This window comes from Pinus tabuliformis, chromosome 4_1 (assembly GCF_031772625.1).
Source record: "Pinus tabuliformis cultivar Carrire ecotype Pingquan chromosome 4_1, CPIR1, whole genome shotgun sequence".
Classification (NCBI taxonomy): domain Eukaryota; kingdom Viridiplantae; phylum Streptophyta; class Pinopsida; order Pinales; family Pinaceae; genus Pinus; species Pinus tabuliformis.
Window position 1 is genome coordinate 480,698,185 of NC_142303.1, and position 9,483 is coordinate 480,707,667.

Consider the following 9,483-nt stretch of genomic DNA (forward strand, 5'->3'; position numbering starts at 1 on the left):
ACGACCCATGAGAACCCGCCGAAAGCCCCAAGAAAATAAAAACACTACGAAGACAAAGACAAACATAGGGAAATCATGTGAGTTCCATAATAGCCCCACTGACAACATAAGTGAGCTTGGAGCCAAGCAGTCACTAGTGGCTGAACTGAAGGCTTCCGAGTGATATGCATGTTATGCATCTAAGTCAGAAACTAGAAAGGTGAATGACAGAGGGAAGAATATTATTAATGAGGAGCCTAGTGCCACTTTTTCCACCATGCCTGGAGATCTAGAGGAGGGGGAGCATCTCTTCCACTCACAAATGTGGGTGAGGGGTTCTCCATTATAGTTCATTGTCGAAATCAAAAGCCAAAATAACCTCATTTGAGTATAGGTCATGAAGCAGTTGGACATATCCACTACACCACACCCACAATTGTACACCATCGGTTGGCTTTAGCAAGGAAGAGATATCAGTGTCCAGCAATAGTGTCACCTACCCTACAACATCAAGCCATTCAAAAATGATGTACTGTGTGATGTTTCTCCTCTTGAACACTATGATGTATGATTAGGCAAATCATACTTGTGGAAGAATCATGCTCTGTATGAGTCTAGGCCTCACACTGCCATTATTTATTTGGAAAATAAGTTATATAAGATACTGAAGGTGGCACCGCTTGCCACCATATATTTGATATCTCCAAAGAAATCTAGCATGATTTCCTAGACCAGGAAATTTTTCTCCCTTATGATTCACCCTTAGGGAAAGAAGGAGAATGTGGCCACATCCACAACCTGTACACAGTGCTCCTCTCCACGGGGGCAACAAATAGACCAGATCATGGAAGAGTACATGGACATCTTCACCTCACCCACAAGGGTACCTGTAAAATTCTAGGTCAAGCACTCCATTGATATGACCCCAGGTGCATCGCTACCCAATAGATTGTTCTACCTCTTTTCTATAGAACGATGTAATTAAGAGGTAGCTTTAAGAGCTGTTGCAGAAAGGGAACATTAGGACAATTACATCACCCTTTTGAAGCTCAATCATATTGGTATAGAAGAAAGTTGGCATCTAGAGACTCTATATTTACTATTGGGTGTCGAATAAGATCATTGTCTAGAATAGCTATCCAATACCATGAACTAGCTCAAAGGGGGAATATTTCAGCAAGATTGACTTGATGTCTAGGTACCACTAGGTATTGATTGAACCCTTCGATGTGTGGAAGTCTACCTTCAAATATAAGGAGGGAATTTTCGAATCTTTGGTCATGCATTTTAGGTTGGTGAATGCCCTCACAACCTTCATGCAGCTGATGGATGACATCTTGCGGCCCTTTACCAACTCATTGATGGTAGTTTACCTAGACGACATCCTTATCTTTAGTTGCGGTTGGGAATAGCACATAGACCATATCCAATAGGTCCTCCATAACCTACAATAACACAAATTGTGTTTCAATTTTGAGAAATGAAGTTTTAGTATGTCCTATATTTAATATATGGGGTAAATCATTAATGAGCGGGGTGTGCATGTGGCCCTAGCCAGGATACAATTTATTCGAGATTGGCTAGCCCCAACCACTCTAACAAAGCTTCGCATCTTTCTTGGCCTTGCTAATTACTACCACAGGTTCACGTTTGGATTATCTCATATCACTTAGCCTTTGATTCAAGTCACCAATGGTAGAGTGAAAGAAAATTTATTTTTGTTTGAATCCCAAGAGAAGGCATTTGTCGAGTTGAAGCATTCCCTCTGCTCTACATCAGCACTCACACTACTGGACCTGCGCCAACCATTCGAAATTGAGATAGATGTATCTGACTATGATATTTTTGCAGTTCTTACCAAGCAAGGGCATCTTGTAGCCTGTCACAATGAGACACTTCAAATATAGTCTGAAAGTATCCAACTTATTGTAGAGATATTTATTCTATTCTGAAGGCCTACTGACAATGGAAGAATTAAATTTTGGGGAAAGAAATGGTCATCCAAATAGACCACCAACCCCTACATCTCATATAGATACAGGTAAAGTTGGAGAATGACTGCCATCATAAATGGTCCACGTATTTTTAACAGTTCCATTTGAACATCAAGTATAAGAAGTGCAACACCAATAATGTTTCAAACTATTTCAGCTGTGTTAGGCCTCTATACTACTAATGTAACCCCTTATTGTTATTAGTACAACCCACTTATTATATTGATGTACCCTTGTAGTGCCCATATTGTTACTATTGTTCCCCATAAAAGCCCACTATTGTTATTATTGTGCCCTTACATTATTATTATTATGTCGGCTTTGATTATGTTATGACCCCTTAGACTCCTATATATAGAAAGGAGGTATTTTCATTTGTATCATCTAAGAATTGTTCATTTATGTAATATAAAGGAGGTTGCCCCCTCGAAGAGGTTAAATTCTAAGGCATTAATATATCTTTTCTATCTTTTCTTGAGCTGGTTTCATAACATTTGGTATCAGAGCTTTGGATTCTAGGGTTTCATTACTCCAAACAGGTCATCATGGAATTTTCACTATAACTTTGTTTTTGCGACATTTCAGAAGCTAAAAACAAAACTCAATTGAGAAGAAATCATGTTGAATCTTAGGTCCAAATTTCAAATGTTTTCGTGCTATATTTGCGGATATATGATCTGAGGAAGTTGGTCTTTTTTGCAGACTCCTGAATTACATTCCAAATAGGTGACCTGGGGAAAATTTTCATAACTTTCTCTCTGAGAATCAGATTGAAATTTCATAAAAAGGTACGGAAAGAGGATGGCCTGTAGTTTCTTGTAGATATATTTTTAGAGCCAAAGGTCCAAACAGTGACATGTGGCACTTCATACAGGTTCACTCTTCTGGAGAGGTATGTAATCAGGTCATCTTGGGAGATTGTGCATAACTCTTTCTTGGAGAATCCAATTTGCATCAGACTGGTGGCATTGGAAAGAGGACACAAAGGGCTACTAGAGTTCTCAATTTCAGAACTTAAAGATCCATAAGTACAAAGTTATAGTCATTTCAAGAGAAAGCTCCTAAAATCAAGAAAATGCAAGATGAGGAAGTTTGATGGCAAGGATCCGGTAAATTGGATACTTCAAATGGAGCAATATTTTGATCTACATAGTGTACCACTATTACAAAAGGTATGTATTGCATCTTCATATTTAGAACAGGATCAAATTTTATGGTATGAAGGGATTTGCTCTCATAAACAACTTGTTACGTGGTCAATTTTCACGAAGGAAATGATAACACATTATGAGGATACAAAGAGCAACACCTTCTTTAGAGAAACACCACAACAATTAGAAAGAGTAAAAGGGATTTGTTACATAGTGGAAAGCAATATTATGGAAACTAGGAAGCATACCCCTCACAACTATAAAGATGGAAGTGTTGTTTCTCCTAGCCTTCCGTAACCTACAAGGGTTACACCACAACAATTGGAAGAAAAAAGAGAAAAAGGGCTTCGTTACAATTGTGATAGCAAATGTACTAATGGTCATAAGTGTGTTGAGAAGAAATTATTTGACATAGAATATGAAGAGGAGGAAGAAAAGGATCAAGAAACATCAAAAGAAGAAGATATACACCAGAACCCCACCCCAAAGAAAGCAGAAATGAATTAGACCATATCTTGTAAAGCATTGGCAAAAATTACCACTCCTCAAACTCTCAAGATAGAAGGACATATCAAGAAAAAAAAAGTGCAAGAAGTGAAAGATCGCATCAAGAAAGAAGAAATGAATCCAACCATATCTTGTAATTCATTGGTTGAAATTACCACTCCTCAAACTATCAAGATAGAAGGACATATCAAGAAGAAAAATGTTCAAGAAGTGAAAGATCACATCAAGCATCAAGAAATGAATCCGACCATATCTTGTAAAGGATTGGAAGAAATTACCACTCCTCAAACTCTAGAGATAGAAGGACATATCAAGAAGAAAAAGGTTCAAGCAGTGAAAGATCACATCGAGCATCAACAACAATTTCTCCAAATTTTAAAGGATAACACCACTTCGGTGCAAAATCAAACAAAACAACAGTTAGATCAACATCGTAGTGAAAAATGTTTTGATGTAGGTGATTGGGTATTTTTACTACTACATCTCAAGCAAGCTATTTATGAGAAGGAAATGTTGGCAATACTACATGCACTTAAAAAATGGCGACCTTACCGAATGGGAAGACTCTTCAAGGATGAGGATGTGGAAGCATTGTTTTGTGCTATTTCTATTATCCAACCAGATTGGATAAACGAAGCAAGGGATGAATGGAAGAAGGAAGAAGAAGTATGGCGACTTATTCAAAAGTTGGAAAAAATACCAATTCAAACAATATTACCAGAAGTTGAAGAGGAAGGAAAAATTATATTGGAACCTGTAGCAGTCACTGAAACAAGAACCCAACAACTATGTAATCGATCAATTTCAGAGTATCTCATCAAGTGGAAGAACTTACCCGCTGAAGATTCCACATGGGAGGACAAGAATTTTTACATAAGCATCAAGAACTACTCAAGCATTGAGGACAACACTTTTTGAAGGAGAGGGGCATGTTAGGCCCCTATACTACTAGTGTAACCCGCTATTGTTTTTAGTACAACCCACTTATTATATTGATGTACCCATGTAGTGCCCATATTGTTACTATTATGCCCCATAAAATCCCACTATTGTTATTATTGTGCCCTTACATTATTATTGTTATGTCGGCTTTGATTATGTTATGACCCCTTAGACTCCTATATATAGAAAGGAGGTCTTTACATTTGTATCATCTAAGAATTGTTCATTTATGTAATATATAGGAGGTTGCCCCCTCGAAGAGGTTAAATTCTAAGGCATTGATCTATCATTTCTATCTTTTCTTGAGCTGGTTTCATAACAGGCTGACCATCGGTCATGATGCTGACCACTGTGCTCAACTGTTGTGGAAAAGAGGCTTCAGGGTGGCTGCATCTTTACAAGAGTGATCCATAATTCGAAAACATCTACCAAATGTTCCAGGAAGGAATGAAAGTTCTAGATTTTCACCTCGATGGAGGATTATTATGCCACATGGAATGTCGTTGTGCTCCTACAAGTGAGTGTGCCAAGATGATTTGGGAGGCGCACTACAATTAGGTCGTTGGACACTTCAAAGTAGTGAAAACAATGGCAGTGCTACAAAATAATTTTTATTGCCTGAACCTTTCAAAAGGATGTTGGGAAGTACATCCGATCCTGCACTACCTTGGCCATTACCAAACCAATAATGAATAAAAAAGACCTGTATACTTCTCTCCCTACTCTTAGTCAGCATTGTGAATCCATCCCCATGGATTACATGTTAGGACTTCCTTCTACTAAGCATGGAAATTAATTTGTGTTCATTGCCGTCTCTAGATTATCTAAGATGCCCATTCTGGTGGCCTGCAAGAAGAGCATTGCAACAGAAGATACAACTAAGATCTTCTTTCAATAAGCGTGGGTACATTTTGCTATCCCACAGTCCATTATCTTAGATCAGGATAGCATATTCTTGATTGCAAGTTATTTAAGCCTTTGGCCAATGCTAGATACCAAGCTCACTAAGTCCACAACCTTCCACCCCAAAAATTATGGCCAAGAAAAGGTCATCAATAGGATGATTGTGCACATTTTTTGCATATACAAATCGAAGCATCCACACACATACAACAAAAGCCTACCTTCTGTCCAACGCATATACAACAAAGTTATCCATAGCTCCATTGGCCACAACCATTTTCAAGTGGGGTTGGGATTCCAGCCACTATGCCCCATTGAAGTGGCCATACTATTTGTACTTACTCAAGAAAATTACACTCATGTCCAGTTCGAAAGTGAACGGGATAAGAGCTTCTTTCCGGTAAAACTAGTGTCTTTTCCATCTGCTAGCCCCACTAGAATTGGCAGCTATCCTAGAAACAAATAGTTTAAAGAGATTTGTGATTTCCTCTATGTATGATAGATAAGAGAGAGGCAAAGGAACCAACTTGGATCTTCCGCTTGACTCCTTGCTTGATCTCTCTCCCCCTTGATAGAGCTTGCACCTCTTCTCCTACTTATCCCGCTTAGTGAATACCTGTACAAACAAAATAACAAAACACCATCAAATCATCTTGATATATTATATCATAAACATTATAGAATCATAAATACAATTAACATACAATAGCATTCACAAATACACAATCCTATGGAGGAAAACTCAAAGAACTTTATTAATAATAAAAGGGAGAATTATAACCCAGCTGTCTGATCTAGCATCATCCTCCCAACATCAAAGCCCTCTTCACCTCATGAAAAGCAAGATCACCCAACAATACAATGCTCTTTTTGAGACATAAACTATCAGCACTTCCTTACAAATTACTAAATTCCAGCCTCCAGACCTCTCAGATGAGGGATCCATTTATAGATGTCTGCAAGGGTCTGAGTCATCTCTGGATTTTTTATCAGTGTCATTCCACTTGTTTTTTTTTATTCCACATGGAGACTTCTTAGATCTCTTACTCATCCTTAGGCAAATTCAGAGAAAGAAGTGTCATAGGAGTGGTTTCTACTAGATTCCATGAGCATCAACATAGAAAATTGTCTCGGACATTTGTCCATTCATGCTCATCATACCCCACAGAAGGCCACATCAGTATGCATCACACCTAACTAGGGTAGAAGTTAGTATGCATCGTACCCTGACAGTGGAGCAGTCAGTATGGTCCTGTTTTGGCCAATTCTGGATGGTGGTTTGGGTGGAACTTTTGGGGAATGATATAATTAGTTGACCATGATATTTTAGGGTATGAAGCAACACCTTTAGGGATTAAAGAGCCCTAGTTTATCGACATATAAGAATGCGGTTGAAGTGCCCAAATATGTCTATAACAGCTGCCCCCTAAAGCATGAAGCCTAAATCTTTGATGTCGGCCGAAATGCTTTAACATGAGGATCCGAGGTTTTCGAAACTAGAAGGTTACCTATATAAGATACAATACAATACATCATCATCATATAATTTTCATGAGCTAGCTGAGGCAGGCATTCCCATGCTCAAATTTATAAATTCATTTCATGTACATAGAACAGATAATCGTCTGCAGTTGTAAACTTGTGATTCTTTATATGTAGGGTCATCGTCCCTAGCTTGGATGACCATCTGTGTAGCTTCTATGTATATTTGATGTCTTTATATTCCTGAATATATTGCAGCATGGATGGATGAAACTAGATTTGGCGTCTTCAAACTCATTCAATCTTCACCTGATATACAAGTCGATCCATGTGAAAAGATGTTTTGAAGTCAAACATGGAAAGACATCGCTTGATTACGAGCCAATAATTTGAGTTGTTAACAGACATGAGAGGAATCACCAATAATGATAAGGACCCTCAAGGTACTACAGTACAATTCACGTGGTGTGAATATATGATCCAATGTCGAACACCACGCGAAATCTTTTAGTTGAAGGCCATTGATGTGAACTTGTCGCCGGAAGTGAGAAACTTGCCATTAAGGCATGCAAGCTTCAAAGTACTAAAACAGGTGTTTCTAATTCAACTTCTTGGATAATGAGCCGATGTCGACAAGAAGTGACATGTTGTATGAGGGCCTTAATGTATCCCACATCTACAACATGAAACGAAGCAAATGATTTTCTAGAGGTGAAAATGATCGAAAACACAAGGTTCAGGAATGACAGTCATGAAAAATGGAGGTTGAAGGTATTGTAGTGGATGATACATTAACTGGATGGTGAATTATAAACTGAATGACTTCTCTTGAACATATCGATGACACTGAGATGGATTGGTAGCGTTAACCCCAAAAATGGATGGTGTAAAAGACCAATGGTGAAATGACCGGTGAATGGAATAACCCAACTCGACTCAATCATGGTGATGGAGTGAAAGTGTCATGTTCAAGAGCAACCTACTACCATAAAATTCTTTAAGTTTTCTTCCCTTTTTCCCCAATCATTGCTGACCAGTACCTCTTCATTTTTGTTAAGCTTGAGGAGGATAACATGTGCTTGTTCTATAATTTGCCCTTTGGGCATACTTGTCGCTATGTTTTAGCGAGTCTAGTGAGAGTGAAACTCGTTCTTGTCTGGGTGGACAAGTTTGTCGCTATTGTTTTAACAAGTTTAAGTACAAAGAGAACTAAGTTATTTTCATGTTTAGAGAGTTTGAAGAGGGATGAAAAGAAAACTGCAGAAGTAATTTTTTGTAGCATAATCCCTTAGGTCTGAAAAAGATTAAAATAATACATAAGGGATGACTTTTCTGATCACTTTAGAGAGCCAAAAAAGACAAGCGCTCGAAAATTTTCGTGAGATAATCCCTCAAGTCCGAAAAATATTAAAATATACATGAGGGATGGCACTTTAAATTACTTTAGTGAACTGGAAAGGCCAATAGCTCGAAAATCTTTTCATATTTAATGAGTTTGAAAAGGGTTTAAAGAGGACTCATTCTTGAGGAACGAGTTGTATCTAGGGTAGCAACTAGTTCTGGGTAATCTTGGACTTCTCAAAACATGGTGATTTGAAGAGGGTGGCTAATAGGACCACCCGTCACAGTTGTTCCTCAAAAGGGTAAACAATCAAGTGGAAGCGTATTATCAACCAAAAGAATGGAAGTGATGGCAGGAACACAACCAAGGCTCAAAAGGCTGATGTAATGGCAATCACGAAAGTTATTTACCAAAGGTAGGTTCATTTCCTAAAGAGCTTGAACTATGGGGGAACATATGCTCTATTTGGGAGTGGGTTCATTTTTTAACGAGCTTGAACCTTGCAGAAACTATGCTCAGTGAAGTGGTCAAAAATGTTCAATTCACTCTCTAGCACATGAGATTCTTTCGACGGTCATTTAACCTGCTCAATAACTCCATCAAATTGATTAGAAATACATATATATGTATGAAAAATGAATTAAAACCAACATTTTACTTGAAGTACGTGAATATTAACCACAAAAAGTAGTTTTACCTTTCATTTTCATGATTTCATTTCAAATCTGGGATTGGAGCTCTCGAGTGGTTTTCCCCCTCAAATTTCATTAGTTGATTGCAGGGGATCCGATGGACTATTTTATGCACCATCAGGACTAGGTAGGAGCTTACCTTGATCTCTTCATTTTCATTCCATTTTTTCTTGATTTTGGGCAAGTTTTTCCATTTTCCTGGACCCCTGGGGTTAGGAGAATCCGTTCTCCAACCATCGCACCTATCTTATATCAAAAGGGGAGATGCATAGTGAGCTGTGCATTTGCCAGTCAGTATGTATCTCACCTTGCTCAACGGCATGGTGCAATGGGCGCAGAAGGGAAACTTTGTATAGTGATTTTTCATGTAATTTTTGCCTGTTTTTTTCTCATATTTGGATCCTAACTCATCTCTTGTTTGCATTTCAGATTTTCGTTGGATCAATATGGTTATCACGTGGTGTGAACGTGAACATGAAGAAGAGGACATG